The following is a 14,436-nucleotide window of genomic DNA, read 5'->3' on the forward strand; positions in this document are numbered from 1 at the left end:
CATCTATTCCACAACTATCTTTCTTCAATTTGAAACTGTGCCCCCTCCCTCAGGTTCTTAGTCTAAGCAAGACGAAGAATCCCATCAGCATTCAGCTTGCTCAACCCATTAAAGGCCTTATACGCCTCAATCAGATCACCTCACAGGTGCCTACTCTACAGGCACTGCAATTTGCAGAAATTAAGCCTTTCTTGGTAAGAGCACCCCTTTGTTCCCCTCATCAATCTTGTTGTCCTTCTTTGTACTCGTTCTAGCAACTCTACATCCTTCCTAAAATGAGGCCTCCAGACCTGTACACAGTCCTCCAGGTGTGGCCTGACCATTGCCTTGTATAATGGGATTATCACCTCCCTGTCCCTGCTAGCAAAATTCCTATATATATCATTGACAAGGCTCCATGACCTGCCCTGGCAGCCCATCTGCACTGCTCAGCGAACTTCATATTTGGCTGCACAATTACCCCTAGGTCTTTTACACTTTCCACTTCCCTGAGTGCAGTAACATGCAGTTGGTACGTTTCTTTTCAGTTATTACTACCCATATGCAGTACTTTGCATTTGTCAATGTTAAACTCCAGTTGCCACTTCTCAGCCCATTTTCCCAACTTATCTAGATCCAGTTGGAGTAGCATACTGTCTTTAACAACCCTGCAAACCTTTGTATCATCTGCAAACTTGGACATTAAGCCTGATATACCTTCATCAATATCATTGATAAATATGCAAAACAACAATGGGTGCAACACCGAACCCTGGGGAACTCCACTAATAACATTTGTCCGCTAAGAGCAGTGTCCATTGATTACCGCTCTCTGTTGTCTCCCACTCAACCACTCTTTTATCCATTGTAGCAACTTTCCCTTAATACCATCCTGCTCCAATTTGTATAGTAGTCTTCCATGCACAGCAGTGTCAAAAGCTTTCCTGAAATCCAAGTATATGATATCAAAATTAATTTTTGCATCCAGTTCCTTTGTAACCACATAGTATCCAATCAAATTGGTCAGACAAGACCTCCCTTTGACAAACCCATGCTGTGTCTTAACTATTACTGCAGTCTTGTCTAGATGATTCTGCAATGCTTCTTAACCAGTGATTCCATTGTAGTGTAATAGGATTGTGGTGGTATATTTCAACATAGTTTTTGAAATTAGATAGAGGATTAACCATTACTGAGTGTTTTGGATGACACACCTTGACCCCCCCCCCAAATACCAGGCACAGTGTTTTTAGACCTTGCACATAGAGGATATTCCCAGGCATGCAAACAGTTCCACCAGTATGAGGGTGCAGGCAGAGGATTTGGTGCCACAGAACAACTAGGCTTTCCTGAAATTTGACAAACTTAACTCGCAAGTGGAATCTGAATATGAATTGTAGTGTTCAAAGTGAGAGTATTAGTTATCACTGGAAGAATGTCCGTGATAAAGAAAGATGTTGTTCACCATTGTGAGTTTGGGGAAAGTTGCAGAGCAGAATTTTTGATGTCAAAATGGACAGAAGTGCCTTGTGAAAGATTTTAAATCAGAGGAGCAGATAGCAGTAGGCCATCTGGTTATTTTTGGTGAAAATTAAATACTAGTGCTAAATCTAGGGATGCTTTTCTGTCAGCCATTTGTTGAAAAGTGCAAAGATATGTTTGAATTTCACAACAAAATCAGGGAAGTTTGCTAGAAGAAAATTTCTCATTCTTGCAATGAGAAATACTGCATAAATTAAGAAGTGGTGTTTTGATTGAGAAAGAACCAGAGGAAATTCATGTTGCGCAGATGGGAAGAAAATATCATTATGTACCCAATGAAGAGATTTGTTCTAAGGAATTTCAAATTTCTTTTCCCCCAGTAAATAAAAACTGAGTGAGTGCTATAGTATTGCTGTAAATTATTTTCATGTGGGGTTCTGTGTTCATTAATAAAATAATTTTTCAATGTATTTGGAGGGCAACATTCAATTCAGCATCCCACCAAAATTTTGAAATGGTAGCTATAAGAAGAGGAATTAATTCTCGTAAAGAAAAAATGAAGAAATGTTGTATCAAGTGTATACACTAAGAGACAACTGTATTAATTAAAAGCTTACTCATTCACTGTTATTTCATTCTTTTATCATAGGCCATGAACTTTCTAAATATGCATATTGTAAATACAGATACACAAGTTTCATCATTGCTCGAAACTTCACTACATTGTCACACAAAAGGTAGTCTCTCTCTCTCTTAAAAAAATTTACAGACAAAAGTTTTTTGTTTTTTTTCAATGTGTTTCATAATTAATATTTTTGGTAATAGCTCTGCTTGAAGTTCTGATTTCCCCAGTTGAAGACTGTTATGATGTAACAGGAATAATGATTGTAGAGAAACATCAAGGGACAAAAAAGGAACCTTTTAGAGAATTCCCCCCCCCCCATATTTGGTCCATTAATTTGGATCTTTCTGTAATTAGTATGTGCGATTTATGGCACGCTAATAAAAAAAAAAAAAAAAAAAAGGTGGCTGCAAAGGTTCTCTCTCTCTCGAAAATATAAAAATGTTTATTCATTATAATTTTTAAATGTACATATAATTGAAACCCTCTTATTTGGGACATGATCAGGACCAGTAGTTGGTTGGTTGGTTAATTGAAAAAGTCTGTTATACATAACTTAAGAATTTATTTTCATTTAAAGCATTCATTTACATAAAATCGATAATTTATATCTGTTTAATTTTTCATCTGAGATGAAATACGATGTTTTACAGTATAGTCCATCTTGTATTTCATTTGCGAAGAAATATGTTTTTTATATAGTTCCTCCACTTTTATAAGCATCACATCATTGACTATTGAATCGGGTTTGTTACAATGTAAAGCTTTTTAGCTTTTTAATGTAAAAATTTTTTGGCTCTGGATTTTATTTAATATCTTCTTCAAATTTAGATCCAAAGTGCAGCAATGTTGTTTTACGTGTGTATGATTTTCTATATATTATTGTGTATATGATTTTTACATTGTCCATAATTTTGTTTACCAACAAATTAGAGATTATCTTTTGAAGAATATTGTTCAATCCATTGTTACATGGCTTCTTCCTGTAAATCTTCAGAACTCTCTTTGTTTGAAATCTGTTAATAAACCGTGTTCTTCATAGAGTTCTTCTTGTAGTTTGGGACTTTTATTAGCATTGTCACCATTGGGCCAAAGTGGTGTTTTTTTTTTTTTTTTTTTTTTTTAACCCCAAGATATTAGTAAATGTTGAACAATGAATTTTGTTCCATTCTGGTGCTATATTGTAAATGTCAATTACTTCAACGATTCTTTAAGATCTATGTGTGTGTCTTCAATTTTTTCAAAAATTGAACTAACTTTTGCCTATATCTTTTTAGACATTCTAGAACATCCCCCTTGATCCACAGACATTTATCAAATGTTATTCAGCTGAAAAACATGACCTTTATGTTCTCTTAAGTTCCTCACAATTGGGATGTAAAGAAATGTTATTCCAAAACAATAGCATTTTATGAGTGTTATTTTTTTGGGATAACTTTATTTTCTTCAAGTGAATAGTGCAGAGTCCATCCATGCTGATTTTTGAAAGTGTTACTAAGCTAGTAAAGGTGAATGACATATAGTATTAGTACAGACATATAGTGCAAGGAAGCCACTAGCTTTTGCTGCACCTGCCAAAAAAAAAGTAGATAAGAAAACGCAAATTATGCACTTCCGTCCTCATGTAGGAAACTACCTAGTTGACCTTTGAATATCTTCAAACTGTCAGCCTCAACTGTCTGCAGAGTCAGCTTTCTGCTTAAAGAAAACTGCCTACAATCAAGTCTAAACCTTTTCCCCTATAATTTGAATTTATAGCCTCTAGTTCTGAAATTCTTTATAATAGTGAAAATTGTTCCTTGATTTTACTAACCCCTCTAAGGTACTTGCTTGCCAAGCTCCTGTAACCCACATATGTAGGATACAAATTCAAGATTTTCTCGTATGGTTGCCCATTTGCCAATCTCACCATGCAAGTTACCTGTTTTTGGACCCTATTGGTAATGGCCGCATGGTGCAAGAAAGCCTATGGCTTATGCTGCACCAGCAAAAAAAAAAAAAAACGAATAAAACAATGATATAAATAATAATAATTAATAAAAGAAAAGGAAATTAAACCTATCATCCTATGCGCTTCCCTGACCTGAAGGTACTATCCCAGGCCTGGGCAAACTTTTTGGCTGAAGGGCCACATTAGAAATTCAAAAAGAAGGCGGGCTGCACGTAAAATACTATTTTTAGATATATATTATTTGTTATCATGAAGAAATATAACAAAAAATTATTCTCTAACAACCAAGAATTTAATGAGATGAATGGAACTGTTTTACATCTTTTACCATTTTTTTTTTAATTTCGGGTGTTAATTTTGTAGTTGAGATTCTTAAAACTGCTTGTAAATGTTCATCGGTGATGCTTGATCGTAAAGAATTTTTATTTAGATTCGTGATGGAAAATGTTTGTTCACATATGTAGGTTGATCCAAAAATAACCAACATTTTTCAGGCAAAATCTTTATAAGTTCGTCGAATTTGTCCGAATTAGAGTATTGTAAAACTTTACAGATTTCCTCACGGTGGTGCAATTCCCTTAAATCAGCATCACACTTCAGATCTATAATCTGAAGCTGTAGTTCACTCGGTGCACTATCAATTTCTATTGAAAATGGGTCGCGCACTATTGCCAAACTTGTCTCAATTTTTCGGAAGTCACCAGATCTTCATGAAAAGTAGTCATTCAAAGCGTCGATAATTTCCCAATATTTTTCCAATTTATTTTCTGGAATCTTCAGCAACTTTGTGGTTGGAAAGTGGTCTACCTTGTCAATAAATGTCGAAGGAACAACTGGAGTTTTAATTTAAATCTATTCAAACGTTTTGCCATATCATGGGCGTATAAATTTTCCCAATCTAACACGGTGTTGAAAGTATTTAAGTGTGTCACGATGTCCAGGGTAAACGCAAAATCACAAATCCAGTTATTATCAGTTAATTCGGGAAAGTCCATAATATTTTTCAGTTTTAAAAATAAAATTGTCATCTTTAAGATCCCATATTCGCCGAAGAACATTTCCTAAGCTGAGCCATCAAATTTGGCTATGATAAGGAATATCTGTGTACTCAAGATTCAATATCTTTAAGAAAATTAACGAATTGTCTGTTTGCCCCTCGATCGTATTAAATTTACTAGTTTAATAATACAAGATGTGAATCTGCAGATAAATGAACCACTAGGTGGCAGTGATCACAGTGTGTTGAAGTGGGATTTACTCAAGGAGGTAACTACCATCAGAGGTAAAGGGAAGGGTTTTTGTTTTCGTAAAGGCGACTATGATGGTCTGAGACAGTATTTAAATTCTATACAGTGGGACCAACTGATGATGTTACCAACAGCAAACTCAAAATGGGAAGCATTCAAGGAACTAATTTTGGAGGCTACCAGGCTTTACATACCAACTATGAAATATTGTTCAAGGTTTAGGCCTAAATGGTTGTCAGATGAACTAATGAGACATGTGGCAGAGAGGAAAAATGCATGGGATACATACAAATTAATGGGTGACATGGAAGCCTATGATAGATATAACTTGGTCTGTAACCAAGTCACAAAGGAGATTATGCAGACAAAGGCAGACTACGAAAAATCCTTGGCAAAGGATGCAAAGAAACGCAGAAAAGAGTTCTTTACATATTTAAACTCAAGAAGGAAAGGGATGAATCAGATTGGTCCACTGGATATTGATGGTTTAACAGTTGAGGATCCTGCTCAGGTGGCTAACAATCTAAACGAGTATTTTGCATCTACATTCACGCATGAGGAGTTCTTCAGGAAGGAGAATGATGTAGGTAAAGTAAACATTGGCAGTGAGCTGGATGATTTTGTAATAACTGAGAGGAAAGTGGAGGAGAGATTGTTGAGGATAAACATAAAAAAGGCACCTGGGGTGGATGGGATCTATCCAGTTATATTAAAGGAGGCAGCAAAGGAAGTAAGCAAACCCCTAGCCATAATTATGAGAGCTTCTTTGGACTCAGGGGAGGTACCCATAGATTGGAGATGTGCAAATGTAACCCCAATTCACAAAGGAGGATCAAAGGCTGACACAAGTAATTATAGACCTGTTTGTTTAACTTCGGTTCCAGGTAAATTAATGGAGGCACTGGTTAAAGAAGCACTGCAGGATCATCTAGACAAGAATTCAGTTATAGCTCAGGCGCAGCATGGTTTTGTTAAGGGCAGGGCTTGCCTGACCAATTTGATTGGATACTATGATGTAGTCACAAAAGAACTGGATGCAGGTAATAACTTTGATATTATATATTTGGATCTTAGAAAGGCTTTTGATACTGTTGCACATGGAAGACTGCTGCACAAATTGGAGCAGTGTGGCATTGGAGGCAAATTGCTGCTATGGATAAGGGGATGGTTGAGTGGCAGAAGACAGAGAGTGGTAATCAATGGACACTGCTCAACGTGGACTAATGTTATTAGTGGAGTTCCTCAGGGTTCAGTGTTGGGTCCGTTGTTGTTTTCGGTGTTTATGAATGATATTGATGATGGGATATCAAGTTTAATGTCCAAGTTTGCAGATGATACAAAGGTTGGCAGGGTTGTTAAGGACACTACTGACGCTATGCTGCTGCAACAGGATCTGGGAAGGTTGAACAGATGGGCTGAGAGGTGGCAAATGAAGTTTAACATTGACAAATGTAAAGTACTACATATGGGAAACAGTAACCCCAGAGCAACGTATCAACTCTGCGGTACTACACTGACAATGGTAGAGAATGAAAAGGACCTGGGGGTAATTGTGCAGGCAGATATGAAGTTCTCTGAGCAGTGCAGACGAGCTGCAAGAGTAGCTCATGGTGTCTTGTCAATGATATACAGGAATTTTTCTAGCAGGGATAAGGAGGTGATTATTCCCTTGTATAAGGCAATGGTTAGACCACATCTTGAGTACTGTATACAGGTCTGGAGGCCTCATTTCAAGAAGGATGTAGAGCTGCTGGAACAGATACAGAGAAGGGCAACAAGATTAGTGAATGGAACAAAGGTTGCTCTTACGAAGAAAGGCTTAAGTTTTGCAAATTACAGAGTCTGGAGACTAGGCACCGGCGAGGTGATCTGATAGAGGTGTATAAGGCTTTGAATGGTTTGAGCATGCTCAATGCCAATGGGATTCTTCATCTTGCTCAGAATAATCACCTCAGAGGGCATAAATTCAAATTGAGGAAGGACGGATGTCGGATAGATGTGCGGAAATTTGCCTTTGGCCAGCGGGTGGTTGTTTGGTGGAACCGACTTCCATCACTTGTTGTTGAAGTTGATAGCCTAAACAAATTTAAAGCTCAACTGGACAGGTATATCGAACGAACGGAGGGGTGAAATGGGAGTGGTGTGTGGTTTTTTTTTTTTTTTTTTGGCTGATGCTGAATAAGCTTGCTTTCTTGCATCATATGCCTCTACTAATGCTAATGTTCAACTTTTAACACATTTTTACATAATACTTGTTGATGTATAATACAATGAATTATAATTAAATTATAATCAGGATAATTTTCACAAATTTTATCCTGAATTTTCTTTAACGCTCCGACAGTTGTTACGCTTACCATTTTGTTCCATTGTAAATTATATCTTGTTAAGCATTTTTCAAATTTTTCATTGAAAGAAGCTCTTCAATAATTTCAAAATTAAAGGTACATCCACGTATGAAAATTAATAACTGCGCAGTATTCTTTTGGTCATTACTTTCATCGAGAGCTATCGAGTACCATGTTATGGATTCTAATACTGATAATAATTGCTTATTTAAATTTGTATCGATACATTCAATTCTTCTTACTATGGTTTGCCAAGATAAACTTATATTCTCAAATTTATGTTTAATGTCAGGACATATAATTCCACCAGCTTCAGTCATACATTCTTCAATATAGTCTCCATCAGAAAAAGGCTCATTACTTTTTTGCAATTATATGAGAAATAACAAAACTTGCCTCTACAGTAGCTTCTTGTTCCTTACTTAGCCGCATTCTTTACGTAGCCACATTTTGTTGTCTAGATAAATTTTGAATCAATCCATCAGCAGTTTTCTTTCTCGCTTCCGGAGTTAAATTGGCACCATATTCAGAATGTTTAGTAGTGAAATGTCTTTTAATATTGTACTCTTTCAAAACTGAGACACTCTCCCGGCAGATGAGACAAATAGGCTTGTTATTTATTTTAGCAAAAAAATATTTTTTGTTCCACTCTTTATTGAAGACATGATGCTCCTGTTAAATTTTTTGTTTTTTATTCATTTTAAAAGGGCGTAAATATTATTTTTATCGCTACTGGCACCAAGATAATAACCGAAGATACCGCAAAAAAACTAGCTCTGGGATGACCGTCAGAAAACAGATTGGAACTACGGCCAGTCAGCAGCCCTATCCTATTACTCCGCCACCGCAGCAGAGCCGTTGTCGTCATCACCAGTTGTCTGTTACCGTAGTTTCACGTGGTTAGTTTATAATTGCAAATTATACCGTTATAAAAGCGCCTGTTGGCTCTCTCCAGTTTGCGCACAATTTCAAATTCTATCTCAATTTGAACAATACAGAGATGATAAAACAATATACAAATCGACAAATTCTATAGTATATTACATATATTGAATAAATTTATTTTTCAAAAAGCCGTCACAAAAGGCACAAAATAAGTAAACTTTTTTCGAAAATACAGCTCGCGGGCTGCACAAAAATGTGCAGCGGGCCGCATGTGGCTCACAGGCCATAGTTTGCCCGGGCCTGTACTATCCAAATCTTTGAATTTCCCCAAACTGTCAGCCTCTACCGCCCATGTAGGCAACTTATTCCAGTAATTTATAACTCGCTGGCTAAAATAAAACTTCCTGCAGTCCAATCTAAACATTTCCCCCCCGTAACTTGAATCTATGTCCCCTAGTTCTAGCATCATTTATAATCTTAAATTTCGTCCTCATTCATTTTACTGATACCTCTCACAGCCTTAAACACATGACTCTTTAAAAATTATAGTTGCGAGTTACAGGCTCCGAAAAAATAAGTGTTTGCCTTTTTATTTACATAATTTTTATTTTATATTGTACTTAATATGTAGTCTTATAGTTATAGTTACACTGGTAATTTTTATTTTAATTTATATAAAGAGTTTTTGTGGATTAATACTTAATATAGGTAAAACCGTTATTTCATTCGAATGTTGCAGTCATTGTTTTTGTATATAGTGGTAGGGAATTCAAATTTTTAATTGAAGTAGCTCTAATGTGTAATTATATAGAGCAGGGGTGGGCAACTTTTTTCGTCAGCGGGCCGAATTAAATTTTCGCATCATGATGCGGGCCGGAATAGATTGAACGATTTAATAAAAAAAAATCAGAACCTAAAAAATGGTATATTACTCGAATTACCAAATTATTAATGTATTTTTAAAAAAAATAGCTGAATGTCCAATTATCATTGAAAATGCGGCATTCGGCATCAATTTTTCTTTTTTTTTTAATTGGCTCATTTTATGGGCTATAAATTATATTAAATTAAAAATTGTAATAATTAGAAAAGGCATAAAACAAAATATCTCGCACCAATATTATTTTTTTCAATAAGAAGTCAAACCCAAAGGAACTTCGTTCGATCGATGCTACAATAATAATTAGGAAATAACTCTTTGACGCTGCATAGAATCACTTGGTTACTGTTGTACTGGCCGCGATTCCCGATTGAACCGAATTAAGCCGAACGTTTACGGCGAGTGTAGTCAGGTATGGATTTTCTATATTGATGCATTTACCGAGGGGGCCGGATTCAACATTGTCGCGGGCCGACTGTTGCCCGCCCCTGATATACAGTAATACGCTTCACTGTTTCTATTAGATAAAAAAATAAACATTTAATTTATTGATCTTATTAATTTAAAACATCATGCCCCAAACTAGAGCAGCAAAGCAACGGGCATAAAGTGGCAGGAGTGCTGTGACTTGGGGTAGAATTGAGGGGGGTGATTCTCCAATTGATCACAGCCTAAAAAAATGTGCAACTTGTGAAGTGTTTGCCGAACTCTCTGGAACGGAACATGATATTGCCATGGGGGACGTCTTTGTGTGTGCGCAATATAAGGAGTGTAAGGAAATCAGCCTACAACTCAGCGTTATGTGCCTATATGAGAGTTTGAGGACAGGGTGGATGCCCTCGAAAGATCTAAATTGAGGGGCCCATCAGGCTCTCAGCTGCCCACATCAACGCCAAAGCTTGCACTTGGTCATCACGCAACACAGCGGCAACCCCCAAGGCAGAATGCACTGGTCCCACAGCAACTAGTAGTTGTTGGTGACTATTGTCAAGGAAACGGGAAACATGCTTTGTAAAAAGGATAGGTGGAACAGGACCATGGTATGTCTGCCAGGGGCAAAGGTTGATGACGTTGTAGAGCGGATATCATCTTTTACGGGGAACAAGAGGTGATATAGTTGTACACGTTGGCACTAATGATATTAAGAGTAGGAGACCAGCAGAATTACTTAACAAGTACAGGTCACTGTTGAACAAAAGCCGAGAATTAGGGTTGAATTTGAAAGTGTCTGCAATTCTGCCCAGACACGATAGAAGGGAGTATATGATAAGAGCCTTGTCGATCAATTCGGCCCTGGAAAGATTGTGCAAGGCTCAAGGGATAGAATTTATTTCAGCCTGGACTGTACTTTTTAACAGGAGAGACTGCTTTTACAGGGATGGAATATACTTAAATAGAAAGGGTGCAAGAATATTTGCTGATTCTATCGAGGCAGTGTTAGGTGGGTCAGAAAACTGCTAGCTTGGGAGGATACAAAGACTAATAGATTAACAGTAACCACTGGCAGAGGTGAAAGTGATTCTTGCACTGCTTCTATTGGAATGAGAAGCCTGAAAAACAAGATGCAGGATATTTCAGAGACTGCTGGGAGTCATTGCGGTACAAGTAAACACATGGGTTGTGGTTGCATGTATACTTGCGTGTACACCAATGCTAGGAGTTTGGTAAATAAATTTGATGAATTTTAGGTATTGCTCAAAGCATCAAAGGCGGATATTGTTGGGATATCAGAGGCGTGGTATCACACAGATATAAGGAATGCAGAACTGGAATTTGGTGAGTACAATGTGTACAGAAAGGATAGACAGGATAAGAAGGGAGGAGGGGTTATGCTATTAGTTAAGAAACACATAAAATCCAAGGAAGTTAAGCCAGTCGACATCGCTGGACAGGGCAGTGCTGAGTCAGTTTGGTGTGACATAAGCATTGGGAGATCAAAATTGAGAGTAGGAGTGTGCTATAGGCCTAATGACTCTGATGAGTATAATAAGAAACTGTACAGGGAAATAGTGGGCCAGTAAATCAGAGAGGCTTATAATGGGAGATTTTAATTTCCCAGATATTGACTGGAATTTGTGAGTTGGTCACTCCCACACTAGCAAGGCTTTTATTGATTTATTGTATGATTGTTTTCCAGATCAGCATGTTCGGGAGATAAATAGAGGGAGTAATACTCTTGATCTGATTATCAGTAGTGATTCTTAATGTGTTAAGAATCTGTAGATAAAGGAACAACTAGGTGGCAGTGATCACAGTGTGCTGAAGTGGGATTTACTCAGAGGTAACTACCATCAGGGGTAAAGGGAAGGGTAATTACTTTCGTAAAGGCGATTATGATGGTCTGAGACAGTATTTAAATTCTGTACAGTGGGACCAACTGATGATGTTACCAGCAGCAAATTCAAAATGGGAAGCATTCAAAGAACTTATCTTGGAAGCTATTAGGCTTTCATACCAACTAAGAAATATTGTTCAAGGTTTAGGCCTAAATGGATTTCAGATGAACTAATGAGACATATGGCAGAGAGGAAAAATGCATGGGATACATACCAATTAACACGTGACACAGAAGCCTATGGTAGATACAAAATGATCTGTAACCAAGTTACAAAGGAGGTTAGGCAGGCGAAAGCAGATTACGAGAAATCTTTGGCAAGGGATGCAAAGAAAAACAGCAAAGAGTTCTTTACTTATGTAAACTCTAAAAGAAAGGGGATGAATCAGATTGGTCCACTTAATATCGATGGGTCAACTGTTGATCCTGCTCAGGTAGCTAACAAACGAAATGAATATCTTGCATCAACATTGAAGCATGAGGAGTTATTCAGCGAGGGGAATGCCAGAGGTATATTCAACTCTGGCAGTAAGCTAGAGAATCTTGTAATAACTGAGCGTAAAGTGGAGGAGAAATTGTTGAAGATAAACACAAGAAAATCACCTGGGGTGGATGGGATCTCTCCAGTTATATTAAAGGAGGCAGCAAAGGAAGTAAGCAAACCCTTAGCCATAATTATGAGAGCTTACTTGGACTCAGGGGAGGTATCCACAGACTGGAGATGTGCAAATGTGACCTCAGTTCACAAAGGAGGATCAAAGGCTGACACAAGTAATTATAGACCTGTGAGTTTAACTTCTGTTCCAGGAAAATTAATGGAGGCACTGGTTAAAGAAGCATTGCAGGATCATCTAGACAAGACTTCAGTTATAGCTCTGACACAGCATGGTTTTGTTAAGGGGAAGTCTTGCCTGACCAATTTGATTGGATACTATGATGCGGTCACAAAAGAACTGGATGCAGGGAATAACTTTGATATTATATACTTGGATCTTAGAAAGGCTTTTGATAATGTTGCACCTGGAAGACTGCTGCACAAATTGGAGCAGTGTGGCATTGGAGGCAAATTGCTGCTGTGGATAAAAGGATGGTTGAGGGGGAGAAGACAGAGTGGTAATCAATGGACACTGCTCATCGTGGACTAATGTTATTAGTGGAGTCCCTCAGGGTTCAGTGTTGTATTATTGTTTTCTGTATTTATAAATGATATTGATGATGGTATATCAAGCTTAATGTCCAAGTTTGCAGACGATACAAAGGTTGGCAGGGTTGTCAAGGACACTACTGACACTATGCTGCTGCAGCAGGATCTGGAAAGGTTGTGCAGATGGGCTGAGAGGTGGCAAATGAAGTTTAACATTGACAAATGTAAAGTACTACATATGGGAAACAGCAACCCCAGAGCAACGTATCAACTCTGTGGTACTACACTGACAGTGGTAGAGAATGAAATGGACCTGGGGGTAATTGTGCAGGCAGATATGAAGTTCTCTGAGCAGTGCAGACTGGCTACAAGAGTAGCTCATGGTGCCCTGTCAATGATATACAGGAATTTTTCTAGCAGGGATAAGGTGATTATTCCCTTGTATAAGGCAATGGTGAGACCACAACTTGAGTACTGTATACAGGTCTGAACCTCATTTAAAGAAGGATGTAGAGCTACTGGAACAAGTACAGAGAAGTGCAACAAGATTGCAATGAAACAAAGGGGTGCTCTTACGAAGAAAGGCTTAAGTTTTGCAAATTAGTGTCTGGAGACTAGGCACCAGCGAGGTGATCTGATAGAGGTGTATAAAACCTTGAATGGTTTGAGCATGCTCAATGCTGATGGGATTCTTGCTCAGAATAATCACCTGAGAAGGCATAAATTAAAATTGAGGAAAGACAGATGTAGGATAGACGTGCGGAAATTTGCCTGTAGTTGGTTGGTGGAACAGATTTCCAACCTTTGTCGTGGAATTTGATAGCCTAAATAAATTTAAGGCTCAGCTGGACAGGTATTTCGAACGAACGGAGGGGTGAAGTGGAAGTGGGTTTTTTTTTTTTTTTTTTTGTTGTCTGATGCTGCATAAGCTTGCTTATGCAGCATCAGAAAAAAAAATAATAATAAAAAAAATAAAAATATCAGCCCTTCAAATTATACCAGATATGGCTTCCAGATAACCGACGTTCAAACAACAACTGTCAAACCATCGATAACAAGTGGACCAATTTGATTCATCCCATTCCTTCTATTGTTTATATAAGTGAAGTCTTTGCTAGTGTTTTCTCCCTCTTCTGATATCTCTCTCTCTCTCTCTCTCATCCTTCAGCCAAGATTTCTCTGAATCTGTCTTTGCTTGCCTGACCTCCTTTGTTTTTCCCGAGCATTCAGCTTAAGTTTCATAGAAACAACTTTCTTTTCACTTGTATTTCATTGATTTACATAATAATTAAATTACTTATTATAATTAAATTAGTTATAAGTGCACAAATAATTTTACTAGTGCAAACACACTATCAATGACTTTCAAGACTCTTGGAAAGCATGCAACCCTCAACTAGTGTAGAATGGTGCTACTATACTAGCTTCAAGCATATTGAACTGGTGGGCATTGGGCAGCAATTTAGAGAGGGAAGGAGCATCAGTTATTGGTCTTCTACTTTAACATAAACATCTCCCCCCCCTTTCCCAATATATTTCCCAGTGCATTATTACAGTATTATA

At 37.6% G+C, this 14,436-nt stretch overlaps 1 protein-coding gene across 1 annotated transcript in view; it reads left to right on the plus strand.

Annotated features, from left to right (window-relative positions):
- LOC150090420 (kinesin-like protein KIF11-B) overlaps positions 1-14,436 on the plus strand; it is a 336,901-nt gene that overhangs the window by 220,382 nt on the left and 102,083 nt on the right. The window lies entirely within an intron of this gene.

The sequence above is a fragment of the Mastigoproctus giganteus genome, chromosome 2 (assembly GCF_048544385.1).
Source record: "Mastigoproctus giganteus isolate SK-2022 chromosome 2, ASM4854438v1, whole genome shotgun sequence".
Classification (NCBI taxonomy): domain Eukaryota; kingdom Metazoa; phylum Arthropoda; class Arachnida; order Uropygi; family Thelyphonidae; genus Mastigoproctus; species Mastigoproctus giganteus.